We start from the raw sequence: 25,533 nt of genomic DNA, 5'->3' as shown, positions 1-25,533 counted from the left end.
GAAGAGGAATCCAAAGTTTCCAGGGTTTACTCACACAAATCAGTCGCTTAGGGATCGGGGATCGTTCTGCCCGCATTCTCCACCATTTGTTGCAGTGGGGATCCTGCAACACGCATATATCAAACCAGGAGTCCCGTGGAAAGGAAATATATATGGACAGACAGATTCTTGATAGCTGTTTCAGAGAGATGTTTATTTCTCCAGCCGCATGGCCGGAGCTCTGCCCAGGAACTGTTCCAGTCACGGGACCAAGGGTCCTTCTGCCCGCGCAGGGGAACACAAACCAACCAATGGGAACGAGGCTGAGCAGGGACAGGGTAGCCCCGTGTCTGTGCCCTCAGGGCCCCTCTCCCAGGGCTACACGGCGGGGGAGGGACCCCAACAGTTGGACAGCCGTTGTAATGAAGGTGGGAAATTAAATCAGACTAATCTGTTTTACATCAAAAAGGCATATTAGTCGTACTGTATGTCGTACTGTACTGTATGTAATGTCAGCCTTGACATTAGCTGCACAACAAGGGATACTTCAGCCTTTTAAACTCAAACTGTTCCAATGTGCAGAGGGGACAGATATCCTGCTTGGGAGGGAATCCAGGGCGAAGCTGGAGGGATAAACTTTCTGCCCTTCTCTCCCTTCTTATCTCTGTATAAAAAGGCCTCTGAGAGCTGGCCAGTCAAAGTTTACTTGAGGTAGGTAAGAGATGTAGAGCTCAGCAGAGAGAAGGCAATCTGGTGGGATGCCATGAGATGGGTGTCCAGTGTTCCATGTGGGAGAGGCATGCACCCAGGATGAAGAGCAGGGTTTGGTTGTGTGCATGTTTATTCAGAGCAATTTGACTTGGAAGAGGCTTTTTAGACCACATAATGCAGAAAAAGGGATTATGGCATGGTTTGTTGTGTTCCCTTGTGCCACTGTCCCTCTTGGGTGAGCCAGTGGCAGGGTGCATTACACAGCAGGGTGTGGTGCCAGCAGCATAGCTCACCATGCAAGCTTGCTTCTCACAAATCGGTGTTTTCTCCCTGGGGTAGATAGACACCATATACAGAGAAGAAGTGAAGAGCTCTGCACTGAGGAAACCATAACCACCAACTCCAAGAGATGCCCCTATAGTTACACTCCTGTAGAGGGAGTTATAGAAAGCGCAGCACTATGATGCTAACCTCTCTTGCCTGTGTGGAACGAAGACCTGACAAGCAAGCCCCACTGTTTGTGTTTGGCCAGCTCGAACCAAATCACAGGGAAGTGCCCATCTTTGCTAGTGATTGCTGACTTTGGCTCTTTGATTTCACAAAACAAAGCTGCTTTTGTCTTTCAAAAGATAGGCAAAAATCCTGCTTGCTTTTTAACCATGACCCTGGCACACATCTAATCTCTGTTCCTGTAGGGAACAGGTACAGCTCCAGCATCTGCCTGGGGACATTAGCGTGCATGCCACCCACCTCCCTGGGTGAGCACTCCCATCATGCAACCATTGCATGTGAGGCTCTGCCTACCCCTTTTCTCAGACCTGTCTTATTTTCCTTAACTATTTCAACAGTGGCTGGGCACAGCAGGAGGCTCCCTATATCCCCATGGTGTTATAGCTCCAATGGATGAGGAGAAGAGGGATTTCCAATCCCCCACCCAAGTCAATTCCTGAAAAAAACACCAAAGCCACATTAGAGGAGAGGTTGCCTCTAATCCACTAACCCCTGAATTTGTCTACACAAAGTGGAACTTTTATGTCCCACACTGTCATGTATCCACAAAGGACACTGTGATTGTTACAGCTCAAATGCGGGTTAGAGTCTCTGTCCAGGAGATGAGAGCTGCAGGGCCAAATACCGTCTGGAGTGACTTGGATGTTCCTTGCTAAGACCTGCTATCTCCAAGCTGTTCATGAACAAGGACAGGAATCTGCTTCTCTAAAAAAAGCAGGTGAATGTTAGGGTAAGGAAAGCATGGTAAATTCTGTTTTACAACAGCCACAAACAGCACTTTTTAGGGTATTATAAAGATAAATTCATGATTTCCTTGTATCTTCATGGAAAGATTGAATGGTTTCGTAACCATTCATAAGCATAATAAGTCACTGTATGAACATTTTTGGAAATTTTACTTCCCTCTTTGCATAATTTTCCAGATTAACAATTTATGCTACACCAGGCTTCTGAGAGGCTGATAGCATTGATGCCTAGTGGCCATGACAGCAGTCAAATGTCTTCTCAAAGCTTATTGGTAAAATATTAACAACATCACATACTGTGTGTATCAAAAGGAAATTCAATTTGACAAGTCTACTTAACAATAAATAAGGCTTCCACTTTTACACACTGCCCACATAGACTAGAAACTCCTTCAGATTTTTGTGCAAGTATATGTGAATTACTCAAGAAGATGAGCAAAGTGTGATGTTCTCTGGTCCTTCTCTCAGGAAGCTTTAAATATGAAAATTCCCTTGCTTTCTCAGAGTCACTTGCTATTTGTTCTCTTTTCTTTTTTTGAGTACCACAGTTCCTGCAAAGGAAAGTCATTGCAATGTGTAGGCAGTCCCCAAAATGAACAAGTAATATGAAATGTCTTTGTAGCCTGAAATATGACTATTGGGCAAAGGAGCCTTTAACCATATGCCACTGCAAATAGCAATTAGTTCAAGTAGAAAAGATTAGGCCAGGTGCAGGTTTTGAAGTGACTTTTGGTGGGAGAAGGGAAAGGTCTCTCTTTTGTCAATTGTCTGTGTTAATTCATCAGGCATCTGAGGAATTTAGGGATATTCAACCTCTTGTGCTTCGCCAACACAATATGACCTCGGTGGCATCTGTGGACTGGACGGAGGTGCAGGGCTTATTGACGGTTGTCAGTCCACTGGAGTGAAAGAGCACATAAGCAAGAAGAAGCACATGATCTATTTGTCTTCCACAGCACAGCTCTTTTGCAGGGGCTTTGTTGGAGGACTCCTTAAAAAGAAAGGCAGAATGAGCCCCTCCAATGTGGGAACCCACGGGCAAGCTCAGCTCAAGGACCTGAGACAGGCAGCTGGCAGATAAGGTGGCTGCAGCCGTTCCCTCCAGCCTTGCAAAGCTAGCGGTGACCTTCAGAAAATGACAAAGAAAGGGGGCTAACACAACAATGTGTGTCCCTGAGATAAAAGATAATCTCAAAACTTCAAAAACCTCCTTAAAGGATTGGATTAACTTCTTCTAATCCTCTGAATCATGGGTAGATATGAGTTCAAAGGACTAATGTAATTTTATTATTACATTTAATCAAATGTTTAAGAAATAGGAACTGAGCTAAGGGCAACCTTCCCTTATCAGCTTCCAAAGTCTGAAAGCAGGAATGAATTAATTAAGTAAATGTAACAAGCTTAGGGGTATAACACATAGCAGCAGCTGAGTCAGCTTGACCATCGGCCAGTTATTGGGGTGAGATGTGCAGCTCAAGTACTACCAGATGATTCAGTTCACATATCTTGGCAGAAGCAGATAAGCCTAAAGGGATGCCCAGAGGGAAATAGTGTCATAAATTGGCAAAGCAGAGAGTAATTCACCACCTTAAACAAAATGTTGTCATCAAGGAAGTTGTGCATTTAATTCCTGCAGCAGAGTAGGCTGCCCTACCAGATGAAAGCACATTTTGCAGGTTGGCTTTTTATTTAAGGAGAAATCAGTTTTGCTGTGTCCAGGTGTATTTTATGCAACTGTCTTACATCAGGTCATGTACTCCAACCCTTCATTTTCAGGAGATTCACTCAAATATCAGTGTCAAATAGGATCACATTGGTCATGATAAGAGAGTTAAAAGTATAGAGTGTTTTCTTGCCCTTTTCCATAGCTTCCTAGAGGCAAAGACTTCTTCACAAGTGCAAAAATAGAGTATAATTTTTTCAAAGATTGCACATTAGTTTGTATTGTGAATCAGGAAACCGTAATACATAATCAGCTCCACTATCATAATGTATGTCCAAATGACAAGTGACTAAAGACTTTCCTTCTATAAATTAACTATGGATGAGATGTTGCTAATTGCAATAGGTTTCATTTAAGCACAGTCAATTAAATCAGTGCAGTTTAACAAAGGAAATTCTGTTCTAACAGGGCAGGTTTCAGCAAAAGCATTTTGCCTTAGATGACAGATAGTGCTTTTCAGACAAGGACACTTAAGTGCAGCGTAAAATAAATTATCTTAAAAATCAGAGTACATTACAGAATATTTTCAATTCAGTGGGAACCTGAAGAAAGCTTGAAGAAAGGTAAAGTGCAATATCATTTGAACAAACCATTCCAGAGGCTAGTGATTTCTTCTGTTTGCTAGAAAATTAAGGCCACAGAACATCTAGAGGGGAAAAGACAAGGAGCCTTGTTCTGAGCCTTGTTCTCTTGGCTTTCAGCTATCTAAATCTGGGAAAAGCACGGGAAAGTCATGAATAACAACAACCTCAAACCAAGCCAACCACCAGTTTAATATCCATGAAGAGAAGGCACTGGCAGTATGCTGGCTGGATAAAGTCATGCTACCCAGGTCCAGCACAAGACCAAGAGCTAGGAATTTAGGATAGACACAAAGTAGAATTTTTCTCGGCTTCAAGCCCACACCTTAAACATAAAACCCAAGTAACTTTTGGGTTTCTGGCTTTTGCATTCTTCCACAGTTCTTTTTTTTTTTCATACATTTGCATGAGTGCACAGCCCATGAGCGTTAATGCTCCCTCTGATTTCATCCTTTCACATATATAGTTCCTGCAGAAAACCAGGTTGTTGGCTGCACAGCTCTCAGACATTGCCATGGCAATGGGCTGTGATGTCAGAGACAGAGACACGGGATTAGGAGTTCCCTTTATCACTGAGCTGAGGGAGAACACTGGCTGGGAAGGAGAAAACTCCCATCTAAACAGCTTCAACAATAGAAACAGCAATTTCAAAAGCTGCTAGTGAAGAACACTCAGTAGTAAACTATGCAGAAATGACCAGAAATTCAGTGTCAAAAATTTGTTGACTGAACAGAATCCCAAAACAATTGGCGTAGGAATAAATAAGTAAAATCAATGGAGCAAAGCCAATGTTGTGGCAGCAGTAACTGTGTAACTAGAATCAAGATAATTTTGCCATTTTACCAATGAAAGCAAAATACAATGGCAGAAAATGTAGCATCTTTCAGTCAATTACACAAGGAGTATTTTCAGCTCCACTGGTAAAAAGCTGAGAGCAATTTTAGACAGATTATTCCCTTAGACTAAAAGTTCACACTATAAAAGACAATGTAGGAACTGCATGTGTGAATGCCCTTAAAATAATCAGATAGCTTATGTGTGTGGGAACACTGCAAAACTGCAAGCAGTAACAGGGGACCTGACATGCAAAGGCCCCTCCCAGTGATTACTGCGGAAAAGGAACAGATGTCAAGAGCTGAGCCAGCTCCCAGCCTTTGGGGGCTGAGGCAGGACCCTCCCCAGCCCTGCAGCACAGCTTAACGCAGCGTTGGCAACGAGCACTGCTTCTCTCAGCCAGCCCACAGACCTCCTTCTTGAGGTGGGTGTCCTGATGGCCTGGGGAAATCAGAAAAAGAAATAAAAATAAAAATGGGGAAACAACTACAGAGAAGGAAAGCGTGCAGAGGCCTAGAGCAAAAGTTGAAACTGGGTCATGCTTCATATGAGGGTGGTTTGCAGCAAAAGGAACTGGTCCCTTCTCTAACCTTGAAAAGAGGGAACTGGGAGCAAATTGCCCTGCTTCTCCTCTCCTGCCTGGGTGGCCTTGCTCCTTCTTGGATCTGCTATTGTGATGGCTCACCTGCCTATGTGCCTCATTGCAACATCAGGGTGCCTGTGAATCAGGAGAGTTCCATTTGCTTCCTAGACAGGAAGCCTTGATGACTCATCTGTTGGACAGGGACCATGTGATAAGATGAAGGACCTCAAGCAATATATTTCAATGGAAAATTAAATAAACTGAAGGATACACACACCCATCATGATTTCAAAGGTAACTTAAAAAAACAACACAAGAGTCAGTGCCTTTTCAGTGTTCTGCTGTGATTTAAGACTTGTCTACACCCAGCAGGGAGTACTGAGGCAAAGAGCCCTGAGACACCTATTTCCAGAGCTGAATGCTATATAATTAGTAACTGGCCTTGCTTCAAAAAAGGGTGCAGCCATCTATATTGCATCTGGGACAGGAGCCAGTACCCTTATGCATCCCTATGCTGCTCTATGGAGTCAGATCAGAGTTTCAGAAGTTGACCAGGGCTCTGTGCCCTGCTTTGTGGGGTGGACCTGCCTGATGAAAGACTTCTGAAACCACTGTTAAAAATCTGTGTGGAATGAAAACTCTATTTCACTTAACTAAATTCCAAGTAGACCAGCCCATATTATTTTTGGTATGAATGTTGTAACGACTTCTAAGTGATTTGAATTGCTGCTAGAAATTTTGTGCCTGTTTTGCAACCCATAAACCCTGGGCTGTAAAACAGAAGCTGTGATTCTAGTGGACAACATTTTCCTCGGCATTTCTGCTGCTCCTTTCAGTGCCAGTGAACTGTGAAGAAGCCACAGTCTGGATTAACAGTGAGCCCTCTGCATTGTTTTCTGCATTGTCTCTTGTGGTATTTTAAGCACCTGATGTATAGATGACAAATACCCATGCTGCTGGTATGCACCTATGTGTTGCTGCTGATTCTTCGAATTTTACTGCTGCTACTTTATATTTCCCTCAAAGAGGGAGGGGCAGCCATAGAAAATAATTTTGACATTAGCCCATACTCTTCAATAGCCTGGCTCCTTCTCCAGATTTGCTGGGTTTTTACTTCTGCCATTCCCAGCAAAGCACTTTGCAGAAATGCAATCAATGCAAAGCGCTGGCTGCACATTTAAGTGAAAGCAACAGTGTGGGGTGTCAATGCAAAGTGTGTGATGAGAATTTACCCCCCCTAATCAGTGGGGTTGGAAGGGGACTCTTTGGAAGGAACTTCTGGATTTACTTTCAAGAATGTTGCCTCTAATGACTTCTGCCTGTAGTAAATGCTGCCACATGGCACAAGTTATGTCAAAACTGTTCTTGAAGTTGTGGTTCCAGAAAAGGCATCTACTCATAATCACATATCTTTTCAAGTGGTTTTGAGCTAGTCACTAATGTTTTTACTGGAGTTCCTTGAATAACTTAGTCTTGCTTTGTAATAAATATGTCCTTGCTTACAATTACTGGAGAAAGGCTGTGCACCTGCAACCAGCCACAGAGGAGTGCACATGACAATCACATTGTGTCTTTGCAGCTGAAATGAATGAACTGCAGAGATTCTAGCATGGTAGAATATCTAAAAAAAAAAAAAAGAAGTCAGCCAAAAAAGTAAAAAGTGAGAGAGAAGGAATTTTAATGGCATGAAATACACATCAGTCATCAGTCAGAGGAAAACCGGTCCATTTTATGAGCAAGGATTTTGTTACTGACAGCTGCCTTGTCTAACATTTTGCCATACTGAGAGCAAAATGAGACATCAAGCAAAAGCAGTTTTAACTTAAAATATTTGCTTGTTGTGTTTTGCATCATATTTTCCTTGTGTCTAGTTCACTAAGTATAATTATTCTGCTTTGGAAATCATATGAAAAATGATGGGGAAGCTACAAACACTCCAATATCAAGTGCAGACTCATGTCCACATGTTCACACTTGTGCTCTCTTGTGCTTTTTCCTTTTAATTATGTTATTTTTCTAGTAAATAACAGATTACCTGACTTGGGTGTCAATTAGTCATCATTTTCTCACTGCAAATCTTACCATCTCTTCAAGATTTCTTAGGATTCAATGGGAGTTTTCAACTGACTATCCACTGGGCCAGACCAAATGTTCAAAAAATGGTATGATTATACCAGAGTTTAAATTAATGTGGAGCTTTATAGGAGAAACACAGTTTCATCCAGCTGGAGCTAAGAATTAGATCCAACTAAATAATATGTTTGAGGATAGAGACCCAAATTCTCATTAAATCTGGCTGCAATAATTCAATTCTTAATTCTTACTTATGTAGCCATTTTTCTCTTTCTGCCTTTATAGATAACAACAAAAATCTGTTTCTTGCAGAGTGTTTACCATTTGTAAAACACCATGTATTGCACAAAGGTGAGTAATCACAAAAACCCTGTGTAGGAAAGCTGATGCCATGTGGAGCTGCTTGTTTTGCTCCTCACCCCCTGTTCGCCAGTCAGCCCCTGTTCAGGGAAAAGCAATCAGGTGTTTTGCATCCCAGAGGAATTCCTGTAATGCCCCTAGGATGTAGTCAAGTTCAAGAAACCCCAGAGTTTAATCAAAGTGCAACTAACTTCAAGGAAACTAAAGCAGAGAGATACAAGGTCTGATCCTCAAAAGTACTGTTAAGCTCTAAACTTCATTAATTTCTTTAACAGATGAAGTATGCTCAGTCCCTTTAAGGATGCCAACTATTGTGCAACTTGCTCAGTACTGTTAAAAAAAAAAAGTCCTGTTCTTTGCTGTTGATCAGTCTGATTCTTGCAATATTCTACTATAACAAAAAAAACCCAAAAAAAACCACCAAAAAAAGCGCAACCAAATAAATATTGCTGGTGGTTTTCTTGGCTTTGGCAATTTAACATCATAAAAATTAAAAATGAAAGGTCAACTTCACTAAATTATTTTAATAGATTAAATAAAACATTTGGGAATTCTTCCTTTTGGGTAAGATTCTGAAAATGCATCACAAACACCAGAAATTACTGATGCTAAGAATCCTGCCACTATTCCAGCTGACTAAAAATAGAGGTCTGTGACAGCCTAAGAATGAAAACATTCAGTCAGAAGTTTGTAACTGCTAGTCATGGTTTCATCTCTTAAATCTATCTTCAGTGCAAGAAATGATTAATGGTCCTGCAGGAGTAAAAGCTCATTCCCCTGATTGCTCAGGGAGGAGAACCGGGACTGCAGCCCTGGGGTGGGTGGTAGGGGGGAGGATGTGCAGCTGCTACTGCAGGGGTGTGGGACGCCACCAAAGGACCAGGAGCACAGAGGGTGCAGTGGGAGCTGCAAGGAAAGGGAGATAGTCTCCTTTTGGGCAACCCCACTCCACCTGTATCTCAGGGAAGCTGCCAAGGGCCCTGGAGCAGTCATGGCTGGCAGTAGCACAAATTGCTTGGGACGGCTTGTCTCCTTGCAGGGCAGCTGAGGTCAGAAGAGAGACTGTCTTGGCACATGGACATACTTCATCTGGAAAACACCATCTCCATTCACTTTCTCTTCTCTTCTGCTACCTAATATACAAACAACAGACCAGCTCCAGAATTTTTATTTGCTAGGAATGGGTCAAAGATTTGCTTCCCCCAATTCAGGATCATGTTCCTTTGGGGTTTGTTCCACACTTCTTTTCCTGATTGCAACAACTTACTTTCATAGGAAAATGTTTTCATCCTGTCATACTTCACGGATCTCACAGTCTGTGAGCTCTCTTGAAAACAGTTAAAAGTTAATCACCTCCTAAACTTTATTCCTCTCTACATTTTTAAAAGAAAGCAAGCTCTCTTTTTTTTTCCTCCCCTAAATCAATGACAACTCTTTAAAAACCTGGGGTTAAAAATTCCAGCATGAAATCTTATGCAACAGTCAAGGAAGGGTGGAGATATAAATATCATAAAGTCCAAATTCATCACTGAATCTGGAGCACATCCACAAATTTAAAAGCCGCTGGGACACTCAGAGTAGAAATAAACACAGATGGACAACAACATTGCCAGAGAAAAGGATTAGACAGGACCCGCAAGTGACATGAGGGAATGATCAGATCAAGGCAGTGCATTTTATTCCCACAAACGTCCTTGCTTCCCACCTCTTCCAGTAAGATGAGGCAAGAAATTTCTTACCCCCCACTAAGAATTCCTGCAGCAGAGAATCTTTTGAGGGTGCACTCAGTAAGTCTTGCCCGGCTTTGTGCTTCTGGCATGTCCTTCTTTAGAAAACTGACCATTCTGTGACCTTAGGCTGCTCTTCCCAGTTGCTGTCACTCAGCCACGGGCAATACCAGAACTTCCCCTCTGAACTGTGTCCTAATTTCCTAATTCCCGTGACTACTCTGGTCTGCTATGTGTCCTCTGCTGAAATAATTGGCTTGTTGGACCACATGTGCTTTTTGGTAATAAATTGTTTCACTGCATGTACACCGATCACATTCAAAAATTCAGTTTTTCCTCTAATGAAAAGGTTGCTCTGCCTGGCCAGCATCATTTGGGAATTTAAAAAAAAAAAAAGGAAGGAGTTGCATGATATTGCTCCCTCTTCCTTTTTGGTTATCCCCGAGGGCTTTGAAATCTCTGGATGCTGCAAAACATAAAAGGAAAGGTTTAAATTCTGAGACAGCTCATTCTCTACCCACTTCTCTTGCTTGCTCTCAATATCTGTCTACTCAGAAAACTACTACCGGCATACCTAGTACTGCCCTCACTGCCCTGTTAGCAGGGAGTGATGCTTCCCAGAGTCAGCACCTAACACCCCAGCAACACGCTGGATGATGTTCTGCAAAGCTGAAAAGTTTGAATTGGTTTAAGCAACCCTCGTTGCCATTTCTATCTGGAGCAGGCACTTGCAATGAATGTAGTAACCTAAACAGCACACGTGTGAGTCACAGGAAAAGCTTCAGCAAACGGTTCTTGATGTTGCAACACACTTCCCTATATTTAGACACAAGGAATGATGTCTCTAAAGTTAAAAGAACTCAAGCAAGCTTGAAAATGAAACCTCCAGGATGATTTTTAAAATTCTGTCTGACTGATCTGGGAAAAGCAGCGAGTGGTCCTCTTCCAGGAAGGTCAGCCATTAGCAAGTGGTGAGGTTAACACAGCAGTCTGCTCCTATACTTCGGATACTCACACCTGAGAGATATTTTTTACTCTGAGCCAGCCAGAGTCCCCAGCTTCACCTACTATTTTTTTCTCTAGAATTTTTAACTTTTTTGGCTTTTTTTTTTTTTGTTTTTGTTTTCTTTTTTTTAATGTGCTGTATTTGCAGATGCAATCAAATGTTGCACCTGCTGGTTCCCATTTATTTCTGGGCATGGTTGATCCACACTGCCTTATTTTCCAAGAAGGCGGCTGCATCCCAAAAGCCTCATTCCCATTTAAACTGGGTCCTGATTCCCTTTTATGCTCCTATAAAGCAGCAATGGAAAAAGGCCATGGCAGAAGGGAGATCTGGGCCCTAAATCAACTGAAAACACCTATTTGTCAGGTAGCTAATCCAAGATGTTATAGCCATTTATAAAAACTTGTTATTTTTCTGCAGTCATCCAGGAATGCCATTAATAGCTCTTCACCATGGTGCCAAAAGACACTTTTTGAAGGGATTTAATGCCCAGATCATTGTAAATCTGATCTTTGTTTTTGCCCGTTCCCCAGCCAGCAGCCATGAACAAAACAGACTTTGAAGCCTGCAGCATTATTAATCTGAGACTTATTACGGTAAGAGAGAGAGAAGGAAATAAATCCCTTCTTCTAGCACTCCTAACTCAGTGTAATGCCCCAAGAATGACAAGCTAAACATCACTCTGAAGTTATCAGGCTTCATTTCTCATGACGGATAGCAAGCAGCAGATTGCACTTTATCTTTTTAAGCTGACCTGACTGCAAACAAGGAATGCACAGAATGCCAAGGCCCTCCTTTCCCTTTGTGAAGTCTGTTCCAGCAGAAGCAGGGTGTCATGCTGCAATATTTAGCACTTAGTTCTTGTTGTGCTTAGGACAAAGATATGTTCAGAGCAAGGTAGTTCCTTGGAAAAAAAATAATCCAAAGCCATTTCCCTTTGCAGACCTGTGGCGCATATGCCCGTGTTGATTCTGGAGGAGAATGCAGGGCTTGGTTAGGGGGAAGCTCTACAAAAAGTAGATATCATCAACATGTCTGTGGAGCTGAGCTTTGATCAGCTTCCTTTGCTGTCCAGCAAAACAGTTGGTAACCACTAAAACATTTGGAATGATGTCATGAGGTGCAACAAGGATCAGCCCTGAGTGTAAGATGGTCAAATGCCTTTACAATGAAGATACTCCTCTCTCTGTCAAAGGCACATTGGGTTAATGACAAGGCCACACTTTATAGATGCCTAAAGACTTTGCAAGTGGTCAAAATCACCAGGGATAAAAGGGCATTTTAATTTTTGTCAAACTATTTTTATGTATCATCGTGCTCATAGTTGTGTGATGATAAATTGTCAGACTTTTTACTGTTTTTCTTTTCCATTTATTTCTCTCCTGATAGAAGAGCTGCCTAAATAAAACATCTCTTGTATATTTTCTCATATTTTAATCAGTCTGATACTTCAGTTCCTAGAGAAGGAAAACAAGCAGAAAACTGAATTTAACATTGAAATATGGGGGTGGAATCCATCAATAAATCATTGCAGTTTGCTGTAGCCAGGAAAAGGTGCAAACTGCTTTTGCACCCCATTGCTTTGGAAGTTGTGATGACTTTTACTCTCCTTCCAATTTTACCTAACCAGGAAGACAGGCTTGTCTTTAGTTGCATTAATTGTTTCTAAAGAAGATGAGAAATGAATTCATGTAGCATCTGAATACTGTAGTCCTTCACTACTGGTATTTCTCAGCAGGACTCAGGGTAAAGCTCCTATCATTTGCCAAGGCTGTCATCACGTCCATCAAAATATGCAAACATCCACATGGCTGCTTGCCTCCTGCCAGCACTGGAGCATTTTCTGCTGTTTCAAAGGGAGCCTACAGGGACAGGCTTGCAGCATGCAAGCTCTGGGCTGGACAACTTGCTCATCATCCCACATTTTCACCTTTCTTCTATGCTTCTTAGGGACTAAGATTCTTTTCTAACAGCAAAGCACATGTATTTTCTTAATTAATGCATTTAAACATATATTATGCAGAATTTAGTTGCCCATTTTATAACACTGACTCTCATTGTGCTGCAGAAAGAGCTTAATAGGATACAGCAGAAATAGAGGGTAGAAAAATGGCCCTGCAGTCTTTAGTCTGTTTATCGGTAGTGTTTTGTTATTACAAGAATGCTTGGGGTTCTGTTTTTTCTGTGCTGGACTGATAGATTTTGTTTTAGTCTTTTGTAAGATGTTGTTTAGATCCCATTTGGAAGGCTGTGGAGAAAATTCTCTTTTCATAACAACAATCCAATTCTTCTGTAAATATCTGCTGTCCTATTTATCCTTCTGGAATTAAATTCAAAATTTTTTAAATTAAACTTGCTACCAGAGGAAGCAATAGTTGCAAAAACTGTTTAAATAGGTAACATTTGTGAATATAAACAGTTCTGGATTTTTTTTTATCTGAAGGCTTAAGTGGTTTCATAATTTCTGGTGCTATTTTTGAGTGTTTTTACACAGAAATAGACCAAAGCATGCTGAAGCTACACATAAGGAGTGGAGAAGGGGGAGGAGGACGGCCGTTGTAAAAAATGGCTGGAGATCAGAATGGGAAGCTGTGAACACAAATTAATTACACATATGTGAGTAGCAAGAGGGGGAGGGAGGTACTCTCTCCACATTTGGAAATTTTAACAAATATCAGGCTGTCCTGTGATCTCACAGTCTGGAACTGTAAATCCAAGGAGAAAAAAGATCAGTCGGATCTTTTGCATTAGGATACAAGCCTTCAGTGAACATGACAAGGTAGATGTCTTTTCTGAGCTCTAGTGGTGGTTCACCAGGCACCATGCCATAGATGCCTGCAGATTCTACTGCTACATAATGCCTACTTACAGGGGCCCTTAAGAGAAATTACTTAAAGATAAATAACTCATAATGGGAAAAAAAGGCAAAGAAGGAAGCAGAAACATGAGGAAGACTGCAAAATGAGAGAAAACACTTTTGCTAAGTAATGGATTAGACCCTACCTTAAAACAAAGCACTCCAGTCCTTATCATTGCATTAGGCATGTTCTCCTGAGCTGCATCCCTCCCTGCCTGCTGCAGCCACAACATCGCCTCTCTCGTTCATATCTCCCCCTGTATCTGGGAGATTCCGCATCAGCAACACAAAACATGGCAAAGAGAGGTAAAATAACCTGCCTTTCCAAATCCATATGGGCACTGCTGCTGAGGGCAACACCTGTGGGCACAGCCTGATCTCTGTCTCCCCTCTGCCCATGGTGCTCTCCTCAGCACAGGTGGTTGGTCACCCTCACACCAAGCAATGGGATGTCACAGCCCTTCTGCAATGCAGCCTGGGACCAAGGGTGATTTAGTCTTAAAGATTTTGAAGCTCACACTTGCCAGTGGGGAAATGTCTAAGTTTTCACTTCAAGCTGCATGAAAGAAAACCAAACCAAAACAGATGACCCTACCGAGGTTGCAATAAGTTTGTGAAACTTCCCTCCAGCACCATTTTGGGTTTTTTATGCTCTCAGCAAGTGTCCTGGTAACCCTGTGCAAACACACACAGGTAAGCACCCCTGCATTGCTTTGCTTTGCTTGTCTGAGCAAGGCTGGCAAGAGGCACCCACCTCACCCACAGCTTTGAAAACTTGTCTGCAGCAGTGTCACAAGACCGGTCCCCAGAGAATTTCTAGCATTCTCTCCCCTGTCTGAAAAACATTTCTTTGTCTTAGCTTAGCTGTCCTGCCCAGCATCATTTCCCCCTCCACCAAGTCCTTAAAAGCTGACTGCTGTTTGAAGAATGACTTCAGTCTCACGAGATCAGAAGCTGTGGGTAGTCACACACAGTTATGCAAAGCCTCTGAGGTAAATGATGACACAGTGGGCAGGGAAATGGGAAATCAGACCCATCTGGCTTTCCAGAGGGCTTTTTTTGTATCTGCTACTTTGTTATGTAGTCCCTCCCAAAAATCACCAAGGGAAGTAAAAATGCGATCATACTACTCCTCAGTCATAAAACCCTGTTTTCACACAACATTGATTTACTCCACATTTCATTTTTTGTGGCACACAGGATAGGAACTACCAAAAAAAATTGTGAATTTACTGTTTCATCACTTAAGAAGCAGTGCTTGAGCTCGCCATTTACTGCTTTGCTCTATTGTGCCCAAGCTGTAGCTGATAACAAGTTCACAACCAGGAACTCTGGATGTTCATTTGTCTCCAGATTCCATCACTTGCATATTTTATTATAATTTAGCTATTTAAACGGGGATGTTTCATCTCTCCCTGTTATACAGCCACAAATCTGCTTCCTCCAAGCTGCTAACTTATAGCAAACTTCTGATTCAGTCTGCAGTTCCTTTGAGCTCTGAGAACCAAACACTGTGGTTTAAAAAGATTAAAACCAGAGACGAAACCTGATTGTTCTTCCATGCATCTGCTTTAAATTGGTTGTTCTGTTTATTTTAGAGACTTCCACTGGTGAAATGAAAAAGCCAGCACCCATTCTGCAGAATTAGTCTTGCTACGTTGGGCTTTATGCTTGCCTTTTATTTACCCTTCTTTTTAAGAGCATCAATGAAATGTTGCCTGCATTGTAAAGTCAACATGACTAACAATTAGCACATGCCATTAAATTAAGTGCTACCTCTAAACTGCATTCTGTAAGTTATAATCAGTTGTGGTTTAGCTACGGATGACTGGTCCAGGGTCCTGCTCACTTAAGGGCCACTCATCACCTTACAATATACCCTTGTCAGAAGGTGCACACACACAAATGCCATTCCAGTGCTAGCAGCCCTGTCTTGTCTTGCCAGGGCTCTCCCTGTGTGCCCAGCGCTAGTAGGAACACTTTTCCATGCTCTACAGGGAATCAGTAGTGTGATTCAGCTCTCCCAGGATTTAGAAAGAGAGAGTGAGCCCCAGGGGTGCCATGTGATGAAGGAGAGGGACACCTCACTGCCTGGCCTAAGGCGACACTCAAGATGGATGAACCGGAAGGGAGAAACTCAAGTGCGGGCAACATAGTTAACACTGACTGGGACCCAGGGACAGATCTTCCATTTATATCAGCCTCATTTCCTTACTCATGCAACCCTTCCACAAATCAGGGAGGTGAGATAAAACCTGCCGAGAACCAAAGCAAAGCGTTAGTGTCATTTAATTTCACTCGAATGGTCTTTGAGGCTTGACCAGCCTTCAGCAGGTTGATGTATCCCTGTCACTTGTGTTTTGGGGAACTGAAATATTATCTTAGCAGCACAGCTTTTGTGCTGTGATCTGTGGACCACATGAGCAGCCCATAACTGCTCTTAAAGAGTCTTTAGAAGACAGTTTAATGTTTTGAAGCTCTATTGAGCAACTCAGTAAAATGGGCTTATAATTGCTGGGTGAGTCCCTGTGTCACTGCAAACTCTGTTCAAGGGCTTGTGCCCATGCTTTGAAGGGCCAGGGAGCTGATGTGCTCTGGGAGTTGGCAGGAGCAGAGCAGATGTCCTACAGACGCTCTCCTGATGCATTTGTGTACTGGGTTGTTTGGTTGTCAGCACAGAGCTCACAGCATGGCTCATCTACAAGGACCTGAAAGGGGGTTTTAGTGACGTGAGGTTCAGTCTCTTCTGCCAAGTAACAGAAAATAGGATAAGAGAAAATGGCCTCAAGTCACACTGGGGGAGATTCAGTTTGGGTATTAGGAAAAATTTCTTCACCAAAAGGGTTGTCAAGCACGGGAGCAGGCTGTCCAGGGAAGTGGTGAATGCCACACCCCTGGAAGTGTTCAAGGCCTGGTTTATTGAATGAGAGCTTTGGTGGACATGTTTGGAGGGCATGTTTGTCCCTGCTGGGTCCCTCGTGGACCGCTTAGGCAACACTCTGCCAGCACCTACGTGTGCACACAATCTCACCTTCGCAGGTGGTCACGAACAGCCGCTCACACGCACAGTCTGTGCACGAACTGGAGACAGAGAGGCGAGAGGGGTTCTCTGCATGCAGTTCCGAGGCGTTTAATGGCAACACACCCGAAGGGAACGGAGGCAAGAAGAACCAAGAACTGAACGCCCATGCCAGTTTTATCCCGAAAGCTCCCAAAGGCGGGCAGAGCATCCAAAACCAATAGTCTAAGGGCTAGGGGGCAGAGGCAAGGTTGAGTGACATAACAGGGGCCAATGGGAGAAGGAATGGGCAGGGGGAGAGGGCCAGTGACCAGCAGAATCTAGACAAAGGGAGAACTTTCTAGCACAGCGTTGTAGGGAGAGATCACTTTTAGGGTAACTTGGGCGGTGTAAAGTGGACTTAGCCACTGCAACACTGGCTGAATGGGGTTTTGAGCTACCTCATCTAGTGGAAGGTGTCCCTGTCTATGGCAGGGGAGTTGGAACTAGATCATCTTTAAGGTCCCTTCCAACCCAGCTCGTTCTATGTTTCTGTTGTATGATTTGCATTGTAAGGGGTGTGATGAGTTTCACAAAGCAAAATCCTAGCATTTCTTTTTAAAGTGAGTAGACAATCCAAGCTTGTGGCAAACTGCAGTAGTCTGCTTGAGTCTGTGTAATGTATGGGGATTTGACATCCAATTGCATCCCAGGCCATTCTAGGGACAGAGATAATGTGCCAGGCCAGGTTAAATGCATCTGCACACTAAACCCTGCAGATGCTCAGTTGGACAGATGCAGAAGCTTGATGTTATCCTATTCTCAGATGCCAAACAGAGCTTATTTGGTTCTTACAAAGCAAGGACGTAAGAGCCATGAGAAGGAAGTGGTTTACCGCAACAATGGCATCCATGGCTTGTAATGGCCTTCCAATTACAAGGAGCAGACGACTGTTCATCACAAACATTAGCAAGAGAAAGCTGAAAGAAGAGAAAAAGCAGCCTGCCATGAGCAGGAATAAAAAGGCTGTAAGTGAAACTGCATATTCTCATAGGCTGATACACATCTGGCATGACTCTGCTGTAATCAGCAGTTAGCCTGTACTTGCACCCATCCACACAACAGCTGAATCCAACCCCAGAAGTCTTCCCTGGTAATTGTGGCAAATACCACTTCACCAAAACCTCTTTTTTGTTCTCCCCAGAACACTGGGCTTCCTCCCTTTCCAAGCAAATCTCTGCTTAAAATTTATAACAATAAAGTTTGTGCTCTTTCCCTGCTCATCTGACACACAGTCTATTTGCCCAGGAACTTCCTGGCAGGGTGGAGGGACCCGAGGATGTATTAAGTGTAAAGAAGGCCCAAACCCACAGTGTTTTCAAGCCTCTTCAGCCAAATGCTATGTACCACTGGGAAAAAAGAAAACAAACACAAACCCCTGAGGTTTTAGTGAGCCTTTCAGGGTCGTCTTGTGAATGTGGTTTTCTAGACATATCCATGTGGTGACCAGTAAGACTTGCTTTAAATGGTTGTTCAGTTAGCTTTGGTAGGTAAAACTGATATTCCTAATTTCTCATTTGCATGTTTCTGGCTGAGACATGCAGAGTATGTTAGGTTAGGGAGTATACCACCTTCAAAACACTAATAGAAAAACCTCAGAGAGCTTCCATCTGTCCCAGTCATGTGTGACCATAGCTGCGTTACAAAATTGCAATAATAATACCTTCTACTGCATCCTGCCACAAAGCTTTGTGACTGCTGAAAAACACATGTGGGCAATGATGGAGGTGCATCCAAAAGGGAGCAGTAAGTTGCCTGTCACCCAGAAACTGCAGCTGCTTTATAGCAACCCTAATAAGTAAATAGACATCTCCCATGCCAAGGAAGAAATCCCATATTAATCACCAGCAACAATGAAAAAGGGTCACTTTTTATGTTTAAAATTTTTATTTTACATAAAGCTACGCTGGTGAAACCACTTCTCTTCATATTCTTATGTTTTTCTGATGAGGAAATGCCAAAGATACATGGGAGACATCTTTCTCTTAGTGCACCACCTGGAGACATGCAAAGCAAATTAACTGTTGTACTTGCCCAGGATCCCAAATCTTCACAGCAGCACCACATGGAAAAAAGGCAGAGTTGTGACCACTCAATCTCTACCAGGTACCTCCTAGTACAAGAGTGCAGCTGTAGTGCTTCACTAATCTGTGCAGGGCCTCAGAGAAATAAATCTCACTATTTAAACTCTCACCAGTCAGAGGAGGTGTGTCCAGCAAGATGCAAACCAGTAACGTATCAGTAAGGCACTGGCTGCTACTAAGATACATTCCTGATAAATGAGTGGCCCTTCTTGAAAATATGGTCAAACCTTTCTAAAAAAATCAATTTTTCTTAGCTGGTTGATAAGAAAGTTGGTAGTTTCAGTCCAAGACAAAGACATGAATCAGAAGCCATGAATCAAATGACTATCCACAAGAGATAAATTTGGTTATATCTTCCCTAGCTCAGCCATGCCAAAGAACTTCTTAGCTTAATAACACTGGTCGACACTGGCATCAGCCCAGTGGTTCCCAGCACTTCCTTATTAATGTGAATGCTTTTGACTCAGCACTTCCACAGTTCCATAAATATCAAGGCTGACATAATTTAAGCTGCAAAAAGCATTTATAAATATTAAAACTCAATAGCAAAGCTAACCTTCTGCTTGAGCTAAGCTTTGATTTATGCACTGAAGGTTTCTACCAACCAGGCTACAGGATGCCTTCAGCACAAAAGTGAAATTTTCATTTGCTTCTTCCTCTGTAATAAAACAATGCCTGGAACCAAATCATCAACCTCCAAGTCTGAGTTGTTTGGTTTGATTTCCAGTCGTTCTGCATTGGATGCAGCATAACTCACTCACTATACGGAAGGTGCATGGAGACATTTAGAATAAGGGCAGCTTTCACAAGGCAACCCTTCTATGTTGCTGCTAAAATAACTGTCTCCAAGCAAAACCTGCTACCAGTCCTGAAAGTTTAGGGATGTGAGACAGGCCTGGACAAGATGGATTTCACGATAACATCACCCCTGTCACCAAGGATCATGCACACCACCTACTGTGCCCAGAGCATTATACCAGCATTTATTCAAAGCAATGCCAGATTTATGGCATTGCTACAATAACTATGAAGGAAAAAGAGTCCCTCAAGATTAACAGTGTAGGTCATCCATGGCAACCTCCCTACTCTATGATACTGAGTGACAGTGAGTTCACTGTAACCATCTTTATTTAGTGCAAACTGAAAACTCCATCTAGTTCTTTCAGTGAGTGAAAATGGCCCTGCAGTTAAGAAACATGATCTTACAACTTTTCCTTTTTAGTGCACCTTCTTCACAGTAGACTCAAAACTCCGTTTAACTCATCTTGTCAAGGTTGACTCAGCAATTTTATTTCTATACCCTTATCAGCCATGTAAAATAAAAGAAGTATTTTTGTGAGAAAAATATCTTTTGACATATTTAAAGTAAGTGTTCAAAAGGTGTGTCTGGTACTGAAAATTCAGTTAAATAGACTAATACAAATCAATTTAGTAGAACAAGGATAAGCAAGAAGAATGCATTTGGGAAGAGAGTAGAGACTCTGGGGAGGGAATAAAGCAGGGGGAAAAAATCAAAACGAAAGAACTGATGCAGCTCCTATTGCAGATATTTGCTGCTGGGCACCTCTGTATGGTAAGTTTTTCAGCACAGTGTTTCAGTCTCTGCTATAGGCAAGGTAGAGCAGTGCTGTCAGCACTCTGAATACCTTTGAAAACCTTTGGTATTCTTCAAAATACAGAGAGACAGGAATAGACTTGCAGCCTTAATGGTTACTGCAGTGTGAAACATGAAAGTTGTAACCTACAATGAAAAGTCCCAAAAGTCAGTGAAGCCACTGCATAGGATGGTTTGTGTTGCTTTGAGAGACCCTCAAATATCCTGTTTCAAGTTTCTGGCAATAGGAACTCTTTCTTCACTGTGCAAATCCAACTTCACTACATCAAGAGCTGCAATGGTGATGTGAAAAGTGCTGCACCATGGGTGCTTACTCAGCATCCCAGTCAGTGGCTTTGGGGCTGGTGGCTCACCTTTGGGCCAAGCTGACCTGCCTTAGTGCATCAAAGCTGTGAATATGCACCACAGGCCTGGCCTGCCAACACCCATCAATGGGAAGACTGGTGTCCTCAAGCTGTTTCTCTTCCACATCTTGTGTCTCCTCTTGCAGAATTGTCCCCCACAACCTACAGAGAGATTCCTAAAAGTAGCACTTCCAAATAGAAAGTGCATGTCTGAACCAGATGGTTGGTGCATAGTGAACATACAGAAGGGCCAGATTTGATTTGTGTTTCATTAAACAACTCTCTGTGATACATTCTGATCTATCCTTCAGCAAGAGACCGGGCACAAGGCTGGGAACATGGAGGTGTGGAAGTGGACTGGGCTGAAATGATAGAAGCTGTGTTTCCACAGCACGACTAAAGGTGATGAATGAAAGAATATACCTCAACCTAAGCATGAGCATAGTCCAAAAAGTCTCTGTCTATTAGGGAGAAGAGCCTGCTGACAAATGGCAAAGGAATGCATAATCAGGTTTTGTCAGGTTTGACTTCATAGGTCTTTCTGCTGCAAGTTCTGCCTCTCAGATTTGATACTCGGGGCTGGCCATGAAACAAGAATTTTTGTTTCATAATTCAGAAGGAGAAATAACAAAGAGGGTTTTTATTTTAAGTTTTTTAAATCTGTTTTCATTACATATCAGAACAAAACCACTGTATTTCCAAAACTTTCACACGTAAGGCCCAGAAAGGAAAGACAATAGGGGCCAAGCAACAAATAGGCCAGTGCCTCGGTGATTCCCCTCTGGAGGGGAAAACTTGGCTCCCAGCTCCCAAGCACTGCCAGACAGGAGAGGGACGGCAACTTGGACTCCTCCACCAGAAGGCCAGGGATGGCCAGGTTTTCTCCCTGCCCCCCACACTCCTTTAGTTAACTCTCTCTCACTTCTGCCCCCATCTCCTTGGAACCTCTCCACTTCATGTAAATAATTACATATAAACCAAGCTACAGAGAATGAGAGTATGCAGTCCAGTGGTTAGGAAGTTCCTGTAGATAAAAGGGAGCTGCAGATTCAAGTTCTTGCTCTGTCTGATTTGAAGCTGATTTCAATTAAGTATTCATTGGAAGAAAGAGAAATGGCCGGTGCAGCTTGGCGGCCAGGGAACCACTCCAAATCAGAGCAAGGACTTGAACCTGGGGATGCACTTCCCAGGGAAACCTCCTAAGCACTGGCAGATCGATCAGCTCTCACACGTGACGCAGGCTTGGGACGGAGGCTGAAGCACTCAGCCAGTTCTGGGGGAGCTGCCTCATCTGGGGCCTTTGCTCTGAAAGGAAACCCATTGGAAGGCACGTATCCAGCCAATGTGCTAGAATCATCATGTGAACCGATGTACAAGCATGTCTGTTCGCCTCACCCCACCATGGAAGCCCCCACACAGACAGTCTCCCACCAGAATTGGAGAAAGCTGAGAAGTTGACATCAGGCATCTCCAGAGTAGGACTCGCTTTCTCCTTCCCTGCAATTCCCCTACCAAACTAGGAAGGTTTTCTGCCAATGTTACAGTTGAAACAGATACATTCTCTCAACAAGTTCCAGAGAAGCATCATTTTCAGGTGGAAGAGCTGGTTTTGGATTGTATGGGACAGATCCAGTACTAGTAAAGAATAGCAAAATTATCATTCATAATGTGGGAAATGGAGAAGTACTTGACAAATGTTTCTGGTTTAGATTCAGAAGGAAGCAGGACGATATATTCAGTCTCACTTGATAGTTACTGTTCCACTGGCAATTAGCGATGATGTTAAACAGCAGTCGTTAATAACATTTGTAAACCTGCAGGACTTGATTACTGTCTTGGTGAAGATTGCCAGCTTGGCTGACAGGAGTAGATGCAAAAAGGAAAAATATTTAGATCTTATAAGGTGTTTAACTCCCTCCCACATAACAATCCATTAGTGTTAAATGGCTTAAAAGCTGTCTAATGAATGTGTTTCTAGAAGTATTTTAAGCAGAATCACTCTCATTCAGCGAGGTGTTCCATCTGGAGTCTAGAGGGGGTTCTATTCTTCGTGTCGGCTACTGCTGTCACATACCAACAGTGTAGACAAAACCAAAACAACCGTGGTAGAAGTTTGAGACAACACCAAAGGGATGTAGGATGATAAAAGTGATGGGGGAACAACTTTGTTATAAGGATTAATTCCTTGTCATTTCTATTAATTGCATTTTCAGAACCAAATGTGAGTCATACATCTTGCAACAAAAGCTTTATGTCACACTTTAAGCTACAACCAGCGATTCAGATACAATTAACTTTGCAAAAACTTCATGGTCACATTAGATAATCAGTTGAACATGACCCTCCAGAGCAATTCTGATCCTTAGATAAATAAGCAGGGGAGTTTGAAAGAGTCAGTGAATAGCTCTAGTGAGAATATTTCTGAAATACCACATGCAGTTCTGGCATCCAAACTTTACAAAATGCATTCAAAATTTGGAAAGGATTCAGAAAAGAGCTACAAGAATGATCTGTGGTCTGGAAATCAGACTGAGACTAAAGAAGTTTAATCTGATTTATCCCAGAGAAGTTTAAGAAGTAATATGATCACAGCTCACAGGCACCCAGATGGTAGAGTAACTATTACAACTATGAGAAAGAAAATTTTAACTGTAGGTGTCATATCTAGTGTAAAAGGCATAATAAAATCCACTAGGTAGAAGCCAAAGCTGGACAAAATTCAAGTTTGGGGCATATATTTTCTCTAAACTGTGAAGGACATAAGGATTGAATACAATGAACTGAATTGTCTATCTCACAGTAGTTACAGAAAGACTAAAAGCTGTCCTTTATTATGGACAGGAAAATTCATGAGGTACTGCAATAAAATTTGTAGATGTGTCACACAGGAGGTTGGACTAGAGGATAACCATAACCTATCCTGGGTTTAAAAATCTCTGAATGTGTAGCTATAATTGCCTTTCTAATGGAAGATGGTCACTGGCTTTACTATATAATTTCCTACGTGTCAGCATCTGTCAGTGTTGGACAGCTTAGGTATATAATTACGTAAGAAGAACCTTGTTAAATATCCACTGCTAAAAATAACTTCTAAGGAGCTTTAGTTCTATTATTGTAAGTTAAATAAGAGTCCTGCTGCACACTGCAGAAAGACATTGCTTATCTTCTTATAATAACATGGAAACTTTGGTTCTCCAGAATATTCACTTGAGTGGACTATGATGATTTTTACTTTCTCCTCCAACTAATAAAGAAGTTCTATGTTTTTCTTTAAACCAAAAGGAGACTACAGGAACTCTCACAGAAAAAGGCTGTCTTTTATAAAGACCAATATCCCTTTTGAACATTTTATATGCCAGTCACATCAATAAGGGACATGAAGGAAACTCATAGATACTGTTATTCACTGTTCGTTTCATCAGTCTTGTAGGTACCATCAAGTGCTACCCTTACTGTTATCACTACACAGTAGGAGGAGGTTCCATTTTCTGTAGGAGATGGCTACAGAAAGGCTGAGCATCAAGAACTTACATAAATTGGATGTTAGTGCAAAAAAGCTTCCATAAAGAAGGCAACAAAAGAAAACTTACCTTTCTCTAGAAAGCCTGTTCTGGTTCAGGAGTGCTCAGTTCATAAACACTTCAGCAAATCTTGAATGATTAATGGCTTTCCTTGGCTTCCAGTACAGAGCAGATGTGTCCTTGCAGTTGTGGTCAGGTCTTTCTTTGAGTTTCAGGATTCATTGAAGCCAGAAAGGTATCTAATGCAGTAGGGGGGAAGAGAGACTTTCCACTGATACTGTGTGCAAGAAATTTCCCCCACGGTTCCCCTCCCTATGGTTTAATAGTCAAAGCAGAAGCAGAGGTGTCAATGGTCTAATCCTCATCTTACAGTAACTTCATACCTTGATCTCATTAGCAAAATCCTTGGCCTCATAACAAATGCCATGCTGGCACATCAGTCCCCTGGACAGGACACTGACAGCTTGCATTTAGTGCTACAGTGGCAACCAGCTGAGGCAGCATCTGCCAGTGATCAGGGTGCTCTAAGAGGCTCCACTTACTTCTCTCTTAAGTCCTCCTAGCTCCCATATCTAGACTAGGGAAAATCCCAGTATCTCTCACTGTATGATAGCCACTACTAAATACTGACTATTCATAGTGTCACTTCAGTGTAGACTTCAGCCTTTCTTCTATATGATATAGGTGGCATATCCTTCTTCTCATGACACTGAAACTCAGGGGTGAGACTTCAGCTTGCATTTCAGCTGACTTCCAAAATTAAGTATATAGATCTTCATTTGGCTTCACACATATAATACCTTCCAGTATGTTTTGCCAAGTTTAAGAACAGCACTTTCACATTTTGTTCAGAATTTGTGCCTGGCACTTTCCACTAACAGAAGGTTATATTTGCCCACATGCTCTGTATAGGGCTATGGTGGACCTAACAGACCTAACTCTCTCTAATCTCTAGTGTAGCAGACTAGACCTCTCTAATATCTAGCAGAACAGACCAAAGCAAGAAGAGACTATACTATTGATTTAAAAGGCATTGCTCCTAAATGGACAGAAATCTGGAATTGCTACTGAGTAAAGACTAATGCTATTTATTGTATTGCAGTGGTAATCTCACACAGGAATTAGTATTTCAGCATACTTGGCATTGTAGTCTCACACTTGCATTAAAATTTAAACTTCATGATCCTCTTCTACTCCGTCCACCTCTCAGTAATGATCCAA

The 25,533-nt window shown here is 42.3% G+C and overlaps 1 long non-coding RNA gene across 2 annotated transcripts in view; it reads right to left on the bottom strand.

Annotated features, from left to right (window-relative positions):
- Positions 1–24,641, bottom strand: part of LOC125325594 — a 50,794-nt gene extending 26,153 nt beyond the window's left edge. For both annotated transcript variants that reach the window (XR_007203420.1, XR_007203419.1), the window contains exon 1: positions 24,382–24,641. This is a non-coding gene — a long non-coding RNA (uncharacterized LOC125325594). The remainder of the gene's footprint in view (positions 1–24,381) is intronic.
- Positions 24,642–25,533: the final 892 nt, after the last annotated feature.

Source organism: Corvus hawaiiensis, chromosome 4 (genome assembly GCF_020740725.1).
Source record: "Corvus hawaiiensis isolate bCorHaw1 chromosome 4, bCorHaw1.pri.cur, whole genome shotgun sequence".
Taxonomy (NCBI): Eukaryota; Metazoa; Chordata; class Aves; order Passeriformes; family Corvidae; genus Corvus; species Corvus hawaiiensis.
This window is presented reverse-complemented; position numbering and strand designations above follow the sequence as displayed.